Below are 12397 nucleotides of genomic sequence, written 5' to 3' on the forward strand. Positions count from 1 at the left end.
GTTAACTCATAGGAGAGATCAATACAGCATTTTTCGCTATTTTCAGCTTTGATCTTTTCCGCATTATACTTTAGTTGTTCAGCTTCAAGAACATTGAAAAATTGTTCTTGACGGCATATAACATCATATGCTGAATTAAAGCACATGTAGAAATTTTGAACAAAACTATTATGCGCGTCCAGCGCAGAGAGTTTAGAGAACTCGCGGCGAAGCTTGCCGGGGATTGCTAACTTCATCTGTTGGGGCTGATCCAGAGCAGCGGCAGCTGAAGCGTAAGTATATCCTGCTAAACCATCAATTCGCACTCCATAAGAGTCAGGTGGAGTGCGGAACAATTCGGTGATTTGATCAAGAGTGTTCGGACTTGCAAAGATAGGATCACCAGAAGAATCGCCTGCAAAATAACATCGTTGGTTAGTCGGCGAAATAAAAATAATATATATTTTACATGTTCAATGGCAATTCGCAATATACCAGTTTGCTGTTCCCCTTCGTGTTCCGGTATAAATGGATCGTAGTGAGGAACGGTTTCCTGTTGTTTATGTTTTTTGCTTTACGAAGATGGCGGTGTTTGTAACGGTCGCTTGGTAGTACTCGGCTTTGAATAAGGAGATTTAGAGGTTAAATCAACGATTGGAATGGGCTGCTTTTCTTTCGATGATGATGATTTAGCCTCCGGGCTCGTTAATAGTTTAGTGATCAGAGTTTTTGGATCAGCTTTCCTATCTAACTCGTTAATCTTCATTGCAAATTAAAAGAGAGCTGCAAAAAATGATTAAAATGATAACGATTGATTGATGAATTGGGTAATTCTTTGATATTTTGGAAAAATGAGTAGTGAATTTGTGATTTCAGATCACAATATATATAGGCGACGTAGTTAATTGTGATAATAATCTATTGAGATAATTCAAACGGTAACATTGACTGTTATAACGGTAACTAGGTTAATGCGAAATTCCTCAAGGTGAATATTGACTGCGATAACTGCGAATTTTTAGAGTTTATCATGATACATTTGTTTCGCAATATGTATCATAATAAACTGGGGGGACTTGATCATATACATAGCATTGTATATGTATATTTTATTGGCTAAAGGCCAAAGGCTGAACTGCCGAATTATAAGGCAAAGCTATGCAATATTCGCTGAAAATAAGCACAGCGGTCATGTTTTCGCATTGATATAAAGACTACGGTTTAATCCGCTGAGTTTCCGCGGATAGTTAAGGTACTCGCGGATCGCGGATATCTCGAAACCTATAAATAGAGAGCTTGGCCTCTCATTTAGGGGTTGTTGATTCTCTGCCATTTGCCTAAGCCTTTGTAGATTTCACTTGTGACTTTGCCCAAGGACTTCTTACATTGAGTTAAGGTGAATCATGCTAATCGATAACGAAGACCGGGTCGGGGTGGTTGATCACTTGATAGTTAAAGTGAAAAACGATCATCGGGGCCCAAAACAAACAACAACACCCTAATCCTCCTCATTGCACTCGAGCCTAGATCCAATTCCGTGAGGAAAACGGATCTAGGCTCGATCAATATATATATATATATATATATATATATATATATATATATATATATATCTTTTATATGTTCATTTTGTATATATATAAAAATATTAAATTTTATTATGTTATATGTGTTAAATATATATATTTATGTATGTATTTAATTTGTTTATCAAAACAGTAGTTCTATCATACTAAGTTAATATTAGTAAAAATAATTAATGATAATAATATTAATAATATTCATATGTTAATAATAACCCTATTAGTGATAATAACAATGATATTAATAATAGTACCTGTAACAATATTAATTGTTACTACTAATCCAATTTAAGATAATGATACTATTAATTATATAATAAATATGATACTCATGATTTTATTAATATGATACTTACAACAGTTTGGTTCATATTAATAACAATGATGATATTATAATAATAATAATAATAATAATAATACTAATAATCTTAATTGTAATTATAATACTTATACTAATGATAATGATAATAATAATACTCATAACATTAGTATTAGTTATAATAATAATTAACACAATACTAATACATAATTAATAATAATAACAATAATAAGGATAATAATAATAATAAGTAATAAATAAAAAAAAACTACCTCATAAACCCTTTCTATTCATATACGTATATCACAACTATATCCTTTCATTCAGCTTCTGGTCAGCCCAACAGCAGGACAACTGGGTCACGGCCCAATTGAAGAGCCCATACATTTTCTGTTGTTAATAAAAAAAAATATATCATGGCCGGGGATTTGAACCCGCGACCTCTCAGCCAACCTGTCCACACTTATAACCATTCCGTCTGTTTCTATATATCTGTCTTAGATTGTGATCTAAACCTTATAAAATATCGCCAATTGTTATTACCCTTAATACTTTGTTTGATCAGATACAAAACTGCAAAAACCCACAACATTTAAATAAGCCCTCTCGGCCCACAGCATACTCCTATCACGACTCTTCTTCTATGTTTTAAAATTCATCACGTCCCATGATTAAATACCTATTCTTTTATCCACCTGTAATCGGCCTCTACAACAAATCATGGCCCGTGTTTAAAATATAAAGGCTGGGTATCGATCATTGATTTTGTTTCATAGTGCACACGTCATTTCCCATTATTAACCCACTAAATAAGGAGTACCGACACTTTGAATAAAGAAGCTTTGTGAGGTTAAATAATTTATTTAAGTAGGGTTATAGTATCATCTCACCAAAAATATCCTGATGTGCTTCAACCACCTTTTTTTTCGTTACTTCTACTATTCTACATATATATACTTATCATTATTGTTATCTTCGTATGGTAATAGAATTAGGAATGCAGAGAGAAGCAGAAGACTAGAGAATCGAAGGAAGAGAGAGAGAAGAGAGAGAGAGATCGTGTGGTCATGGTATTCATGGTGGTGATTGAAGAGAGTGGAGGTTGAAGATGGCGAAGGAGAAGGGTAGAGTACGGTTGTGATCAAAACATAAAAAAAATAAGTCGAGCAGTAACCTAGCTTTCATGGTGATTTGATGAAGATGATAGTGGTTTTATGTTGAGGATGGTGATGATGGCTGTATTCGATGAAGGGATAGAAACAGAAAAATTAAATGGGTTTTTGAACAACAAGACAAGGTGTACATCGATATGTGATAGAAGGTGATGGTTTATGTGGTTTCATGGAAGAGGCTTCGTTGTATTTTTGATGTCTTCATTTGTCGTCAACAACAATAAGAAGTAAATGGGTTACGGAGGTGATGTTCAAGTGATGGTATGTGAGTTAGAGATTTGATGGTGATGAAGGATAGATGATGGTGTTGGTGTTTTGTGATTGTTTTCAAACGGGATCAAGAGAAAGAAGAAAAAAAAATGATGAATTGTAAGAACGGGTTTTGTTTTAAGTTCTTTGTTTTCCACTTTCAATTAATGATAGTCGATGTATATGGAAATGGTTGTACTCATTTGGTTTGTCTGTATTGATCAATGAGGTCGATAGATAACCAACTCTGACATAAAGGACATTCAAATTTCAATCAAGAAGAAAAGTAAATAAAGTTTAATTATTAAATTCATTAATTTGTACGATTAATAGATATAGAATCATTTTTAAGGATATAAAAAAAACTTCAGATACAGCTAGATACAACTGTTAAGGATCTAAAACTAATTCAGAATTTTAAAAGTAACAATACGTATTTATTTATAGTTACATATATATAATATCGTATTTATATATATATGTATATATATATATATATTTACATGTTCATGTATTTATATGCATATATATTTGTATTCTGAAAATGTATATGTATTTATATATAAGTATAACAGTATTTCCATCATTATATATATATATATATATATATATATATATATATATATATATATATATATATATATATATATATATATATATATATATATATATATATATATATATATATAAAGAAACAAAGTAACCCTAATTATATAACATTAGTTTTTAATATTAATCTTATTAATAATGATGAAACTAATAATAATAATAATAATAATAATAATAATAATAATAATAATAATAATAATAATAATAATAATAATAATAATAATAATAATAATAATAATAATAATAATAAATGAGTAATAATAATAATAATAACAATGATAACGATTTTAATATGTTTCTTGATAAATAATGATAGTAATAACAAAAATGATAATAATAATAATATTATTAGTGATAATAATAATAAATTGTATCATTTTCTAAATAATGATTTTAAAATCATAATAACAACATTTATATAACAAATTACATGTAATAGGTTTTATATTAAAATAATAATATTCATAATTCTGATATTAATATTAATATTTATTTTAATGAAAGTAATAGTAACATTATTAATATAATAATTTTATTTTAACTTATAATTTCTTTTAATATTTTGATATTACATTTTATCAGTTATGTAATATTTAATAATTATATCATAGATTATGTGATAATATTTATTGAATAATTAATTACAATATAATAATTATTGATAGAAACCTTTTACATATAGTATCATATATATAACTATTTATATAAATATATTCTTTTTAATAGTAACTTAATTATTCTATTTATTATATTTTTAATTCTGATTAACTAAAGGTATTTTATTGATTCAATGATATTACATATACTTATATTTATATTTATGTATTTATATTTTTATTTACACACAATTGTTCGTGAATCGTCGGGAATAGTCAAAGGGTAATTGATGACATGAACACAGTTCAAAGTTTTTAAGACTTCAACATTATAGACTTTGCTTATCGTGTCGGAAACATATAAAGATTAAAGTTTAAATTTGATCGGAAATTCCCGGGTCATCACAGTACCTACCCGTTAAAGAAATTTCGTCCCGAAATTTGAGTGAGGTCGTCATGGCTAACAATAAATATGTTTTTCTGACGAATATGAGCTGATAAATAGAGTTTTATCATTATTGAATAATACAGATAAAATAATTCGATTATTCAAAGAGCACGAATGAAGCTATCACAAAAGAGGGAAATGAGTAAATGTATATTTGTCATATCTTTTGACGTAGATAGGATTGATTTACAAGTTCAAGAGATTTGGAGAAAATCTTCGTAATAAGATTTGATTTCTTCGGATTTTAAGGAAATTAAGATTTTTTTTTGATTAAATGCGATGATCTGTTTTGATTGCTCTGTCGGATATTTCACTATAAATCCATTCCCTTCATTTCCTTTATATTTTGGAGTTCCATCATTTGTCTCCTCTTCCCAACTTTAAGCCAAGCAAATAATGGTCCGGAATTCGTAGTTATGAAGTTTTGGATAACCATAGTTAATGTTCTAAGAAGAAAATCGTAACGGCACGATCTTGATTTGGTAAATTACCAGAATATTCGAAAGATAGAACTATCAAGAAGATATGTTCTCGATATGTTTGGAGATTAAGTAGAATGTAAGAGTCGTGTAACTTGGCACATGACGATGGTACTGAGAATCATCACGTTTCATTAGAAACTCAGCATGACTTACTGTAATATAATGATGTTGATCAAGTGTCATTATATTATACTAATTCATGCATCAGTTCCCAACACTACTTCAAAACATTCATAATTTAAATTCAAAGATTTATAGAATATAGAAACTAAAACAGTTTCCTTTTATGAGATAACACAGATAGCGTGGAGAGATAATTAATATTGGACGAGAATATTTATGAAGATATCTTCAGAAATTTTGAGGATATTTACAATGAAAGATACGATAATATCTTGGAATGTTAGAACCAAATTGTGATGAATAAATTCATTCACGATGATTTAGAGCGGTTAAGGAGGAAGGTTTTCGCTAAAGATTTCATCAGAAACAGAATCATCAGGATTCTTTAAATACAGGGTTTGGTCTTTGTATTTGTCCTTGGTCTCCTTCATGGTTTGCTTGATTCATTTTTCAGAACTCATAGATCTGATTCGTAAGCTAGAGTGCTTTTCATAATTTCAGAATAGAAGATCATAATTCTAAAGGTTATATGTATACATATAACTGTTGATGTAGAAATGTTGCGAGATTCGAAATATTGATTGCGGATTCTCGGTAATTGGTATGGCAATTCTCGTTATAAGATGTGAATGAGTATATGAATAGGTTTTAACGGACAACTATGATGGTTCTTCGGAGAGGCTTAAGCCAATGAGTAATGAAGTTGCTGGTAAGTGTATTGCCAATGTGGTGGGATATATACGATTCCCCGGTAACGATGACGAGAGGCAAACTCGTATATCAAGGTTATAATAAGGCTAATTCGAATAAAAATCGAAGTTGATTTGCTGAAGCTGTGATAAAATTGGCTAATTTGGAAAGAGATTGAAAAGTTATCTTCGGTAATAATAACACTAAAGGAAATTAGCACAGATACGCGTTAAATGTTTACTCAGTTTCCGAGAGTTTTCCTGTGCATAACTATACGCATCAATCTTTTCTTTTGTAGATGAAGTGTGGTTGATTCATCCTCCCGATTGAGGTGTTTTCAAGAATCACGAAAGATTTGAACGCAGACTGTAATTGTCAAGATACAAATAAGGTTTAAGATGAAAATCAAGTGGCAAACTTGAAGTATTGTTTAGTTTCATATATTATAATCAATATTTTAATTCATTTTAATTGTCCACTGTTGGTAGTCCTCAGTTGATTAGTCCACAGTTAGCTAGGAACAGTTAGTTAGGATTTTGTCAGCGTGGATTCTTAACAAAATTTCTCATAGTTAATTTGTTTGTTTCTAACAAATTTTATTCCGTCAAATGTTTTTCTTCATTATGCCACTTGTTGGATTCTGATAGGTCAAAACCAAATATGAAATTTGAATGGAAATGGTTATTCTGTGGTGAACGGATTCATATATCTGTGGATGTAAGTAGGATAGGAAATGACTGTTGAATCAGATTCGAGAATGTACTGTGTAACTTATTAATGTGAAATCTTAAATATTCCTCGGGTATTACCTACCCGTTAAAATATTTTCATCATTAAAAGTTTGTACAAAAGAATTTTTAATCACAATCTTTATGAAAATATATATACATATATATTTTCTTCAGATGAAATCATGGATTTAATGAGTCAATATAATATTAGACTCATTTGATTTTCGATTTGAGCTAGAATAAGTAATCTCTAAAACTATTAGGATCCACATATTCTTCGCAGAATATTGATGAAGTTATGGATCAATACTTCATTGTTGATTGTTGTTGGTACTCCTTGGTATCCATGGTGCGTATGATGTTGATGTTTCCTGGAACAGATTATGATGTTAAGGTTTAGAATGCGGATGTTGTTGTTGGTGGTACTGTTGATGTCGGTAATATTGCTGAAGCTGGTACATTTTGCACCATATTTTTCTAGGCTACAACTCGGGTGCGAAGTTCGTTGACTTATTACTCCGAGAGGATTGTCGGTAGGAACGGGCGAGTGAATAAGGTTTTGAATTTTAGATAGTATATAATCATAGCAAGATATTCGGAAAATGAGGGTGAAAATGGTGTTTCTAATAAATTCACCAGTATGTGTTTCAGGTTCTTCGCCAAGAGTGCGGGTTGGTGAAAAAGGATCGCCTTCTTTTCGTCTCCAATGATTAAGTAGGCTACGAACTCATCAGATGAATTGGGGATGGCTGATTGATTGATTCATTCTGGTGGCGCTGCTTTCGGAGCTGGAGTGGGACTCCATATCGGAATCCAAGGGACTTGAACTAGTGGTGAGTTCCATTGCGTACGATTGGATAAAGGATTTTTTTTCTCAATATGAAATGATTTTCGGATATCGGATGATATTCTAATTACATAGAATACCTATACATAGTATAGAAGATCTCATAGATTACGAAGGGAATTAAGGAAACGTGTTAGATAAAGTCTACAGTAACAGATACGCAAAGATATGAATTTATCTATACATTGTCTATGCAACAGAGGCAGTAAGACATGTCTAGACTAAGAATGATAAGCAGGTAATTTCCTAACGATGATAAGCAGATGATTTCCGACTTGAAATGATAAGCAAAACTTTTGACATGCACACACGGTCGAAGTCCAGACTCACTAATGCATCTAAACAACTATCAGTTAGACACACTAATGCAAGACTTGGTTCGCTAAGACCACCGCTCTGATACCAACTTTAATAACCCGTCCTAATCCATCCGGACGAAGTCCATATCGATTATAAATGATTCATAAAAGTTGATTATATCGCGAGGTACTTGATCTCTAAATGATACATTTTACAAACATTGCATTCGTTTTTAAAAGACAAACTTTCATTTCATTGAAAGTTGACAGTATGCATACCATTTCAAAATATCCAAACTATAAATGACCTAATCTGTCATTTACTTAATAATAATCTCTAATGAACTTCAACGACTCGAATGCAACGTCTTTTAAAATATGTCATGAATGACTCCAAGTAATATCCTTAAAATGAGCTAATGCACAGCGGAAGATTTCTTTCAAACCTGAGAATAAACATGCTTTAAAGTGTCAACCAAAAGGTTGGTGAGTTCATTAGTTTATCATAATCATTCATTTCCATCATTTTAATAGACCACAAGATTTTAAATATTATAAACCGTTCAGAAGTCCCATTCCAACTGCACAAAAAAATATCATTCAAATGAAGAACACCTGGTAATCGACATTCACAATATGCATATAAGAATATCCCCATCATTCCGGGATCCTCCTTCGGACATGATATAAATTTCAAAGTACTAAAGCATCCGGTACTTTGGATGGGGCTTGTTGGGCCCGATAGATCTATCTTTAGAGTTCGCGTCAATTAGGGTGTATGTTCCCTAATTCTTAGATTACCAGACTTAATAAAAAGGGGCATATTCGGTTTAATAATTCAACCATTGAATGTAGTTTCGATTACTTGTGTCTATTTCGTAAAACAGTTATAAAAGCAACGCATGTATTCTCAGTCCCAAAAATATATATTGTAAAAGCATTTAAAAAGGGAGTAATGAAACTCACACATATAAATATTGTAAAACAGTTAATAAAGCATTTGCATGTATTCTCAGCCCAAAAATGTAAAGAGTAAAAGGGCAAATGAACTCACCTAATGTATTTTGTAGTAAAAATACATATGATTATATTGAACAATTGAACAATACAGGGTTGGCCTCGGATTCACGAACCTATATCATCCGTATATTTATTAATATTCATAGTTGTAATTGAACACACACACACACACACACACACACACACACACACATATATATATATATATATATATATATATATATATATATATATATATATATATATATATATATATATATAAATGTATTAGTTATACCATTTTTATATTAATAATATATATATATATATATATATATATATATATATATATATATATATATATATATATATATATATATATATATATATATATATATATATGTTTTATATGTTCATTTTGTATATATATAAAAATATTAAATTTTATTATGTTATATGTGTTAAATATATATATTTATGTATGTATTTAATTTGTTTATCAAAACAGTAGTTCTATCATACTAAGTTAATATTAGTAAAAATAATTAATGATAATAATATTAATAATATTCATATGTTAATAATAACCCTATTAGTGATAATAACAATGATATTAATAATAGTACATGTAACAATATTAATTGTTACTACTAATCCAATTTAAGATAATGATACTATTAATTATATAATAAATATGATACTCATGATTTTATTAATATGATACTTACAACAGTTTGGTTCATATTAATAACAATGATGATATTATAATAATAATAATAATAATAATACTAATAATCTTATTTGTAATTATAATACTTATACTAATGATAATGATAATAATAATACTCATAACATTAGTATTAGTTATAATAATAATTAACACAATACTAATACATAATTAATAATAATAACAATAATAATAATAATAATAAGTAATAAATAAATAAAAACTACCTCATAAACCCTTTCTATTCATATACGTATATCACAACTATATCCTTTCATTCAGCTTCTGGTCAGCCCAACAACAGGACAACTGGGTCACGGCTCAATTGAAGAGCCCAAACATTTTCTGTTGTTAATAAAAAAAAAATATATCATGGCCGGGGATTTGAACCCGCGACCTCTCAGCCAACTTGTCCACACTTATAACCATTCCGTCTATTTCTATATATCTGTCTTAGATTGTGATCTAAACCTTATAAAATATCGCCAATTGTTATTACCCTTAATACTTTGTTTGATCAGATACTAAACTGCAAAATCCCACAAAATTTAAATAAGCCCTCTCGGCCCACAGCATACTCCTATCACGACTCTTCTTCTATGTTTTAAAATTCATCACGTCCCATAATTAAATACCTATTCTTTTATCCACCTGTAATCGACCTTTACAACAAATCATGGCCCGTGTTTAAAATATAAAAGCTGGGTATCGATCATTGATTTTGTTTCATAGTGCACACGTCATTTCCCATTATTAACCCACTAAATAAGGAGTACCGACACTTTGAATAAAGAAGCTTTGTGAGGTTAAATAATTTATTTAAGTAGGGTTATAGTATCATCTCACCAAAAATATCCTGATGTGCTTCAACCACCTTTTTTTTCGTTACTTCTACTGTTCTACATATATATACTTATCATTATTGTTATCTTCATATGGTAATAGAATTAGGAATGCAGAGAGAAGCAGAAGACTAGAGAACCGAAGGAAGAGAGAGAGAAGAGAGAGAGATTGTGTGGTCATAGTATTCATGGTGGTGATTGAAGAGAGTGGAGGTTGAAGATGGCGAAGGAGAAGGGTAGAGGTACGGTTGTGATCAAAACAGAAAAAAAATAAGTCGAGCAGTAACCTAGCTTTCATGGTGATTTGATGAAGATGATAGTAGTTTTATGTTGAGGATGGTGATGATGGCTGTATTCGATGAAGGGATAGAAACGGAAAAATTAAATGGGTTTTCGAACAACAAGACAAGGTGTACATCGATCTGTGATAGAAGGTGATGGTTTATGTGGTTTCATGGAAGAGGCTTCGTTGTATTTTTGATGTCTTCGTTTGTCGTCAACAACAATAAGAAGTAAATGGGTTACGGATGAAATGTCCCGTTCTTATTGATTAAAAACGTTCCATATTAATTGATTTCGTTGCGAGGTTTTGACCTCTATATGAGACATTTTTCAAAGACTGCATTCATTTTTTAAAACAAACCATAACATTTTTCAAGCGTTTGTATCGTCCTTTCGCTCTGCCCATCAGTTTGTGGATGATAGGCAGTACTCATGTCTAGACGAGTTCCTAATGCTTGCTGTAATGTCTGCCAGAATTTTGAAATAAATCTGCCATCCCTATCAGAGATAATAGAGATTGGTATTCTATGTCTGGAGACGACTTCCTTCAAATACAGTCGTGCTAACTTCTCCATCTTGTCATCTTCTCTTATTGGCAGGAAATGTGCTGATTTAGTGAGACGATCAACTATTACCCAAATAGTATCAAAACCACTTGCAGTCCTTGGCAATTTAGTGATGAAATCCATGGTAATGTTTTCCCATTTCCATTCCGAGATTTCAGGTTGTTGAAGTAGACCTGATGGTTTCTGATGCTCAGCTTTGACCTTAGAACACGTCAAACATTCTCCTACGTATTTAGCAACATCGGCTTTCATACCCGGCCACCAAAAATATTTCCTGAGATCCTTGTACATCTTCCGCGTTCCAGGATGTATTGAGTATCTGGTTTTATGAGCTTCTCTAAGTACCATTTCTCTCATATCTCCAAATTTTGGTACCCAAATCCTTTCAGCCATATACCGGGTTCCGTCTTCCCGAATATTAAGATGTTTCTCCGATCCTTTGGGTATTTCATCCTTTAAATTTCCCTCTTTTAAAACTCCTTGTTGCGCCTCCTTTATTTGAGTAGTAAGGTTATTATGAATCATTATATTCATAGATTTTACTCGAATGGGTTCTCTGTCCTTCCTGCTCAAGGCATCGGCTACCACATTTGCCTTCCCTGGGTGGTACCGAATCTCAAAGTCGTAATCATTCAATAATTCAATCCACCTACGCTGCCTCTTATTCAGTTGTTTCTGATTAAATATGTGTTGAAGACTTTTGTGGTCGGTATATATAATACTTTTGACCCCATATAAGTAGTGCCTCCAAGTCTTTAATGCAAAAACAACCGCGCCTAATTCCAAATCATGCGTCGTATAATTTTGTTCGTGAATCTTCAATTGTCTAGACGTATAAGCAATCACCTTCGTTC

The sequence above is a fragment of the Rutidosis leptorrhynchoides genome, chromosome 10 (genome assembly GCF_046630445.1).
Source record: "Rutidosis leptorrhynchoides isolate AG116_Rl617_1_P2 chromosome 10, CSIRO_AGI_Rlap_v1, whole genome shotgun sequence".
NCBI classification, from domain to species: Eukaryota; Viridiplantae; Streptophyta; class Magnoliopsida; order Asterales; family Asteraceae; genus Rutidosis; species Rutidosis leptorrhynchoides.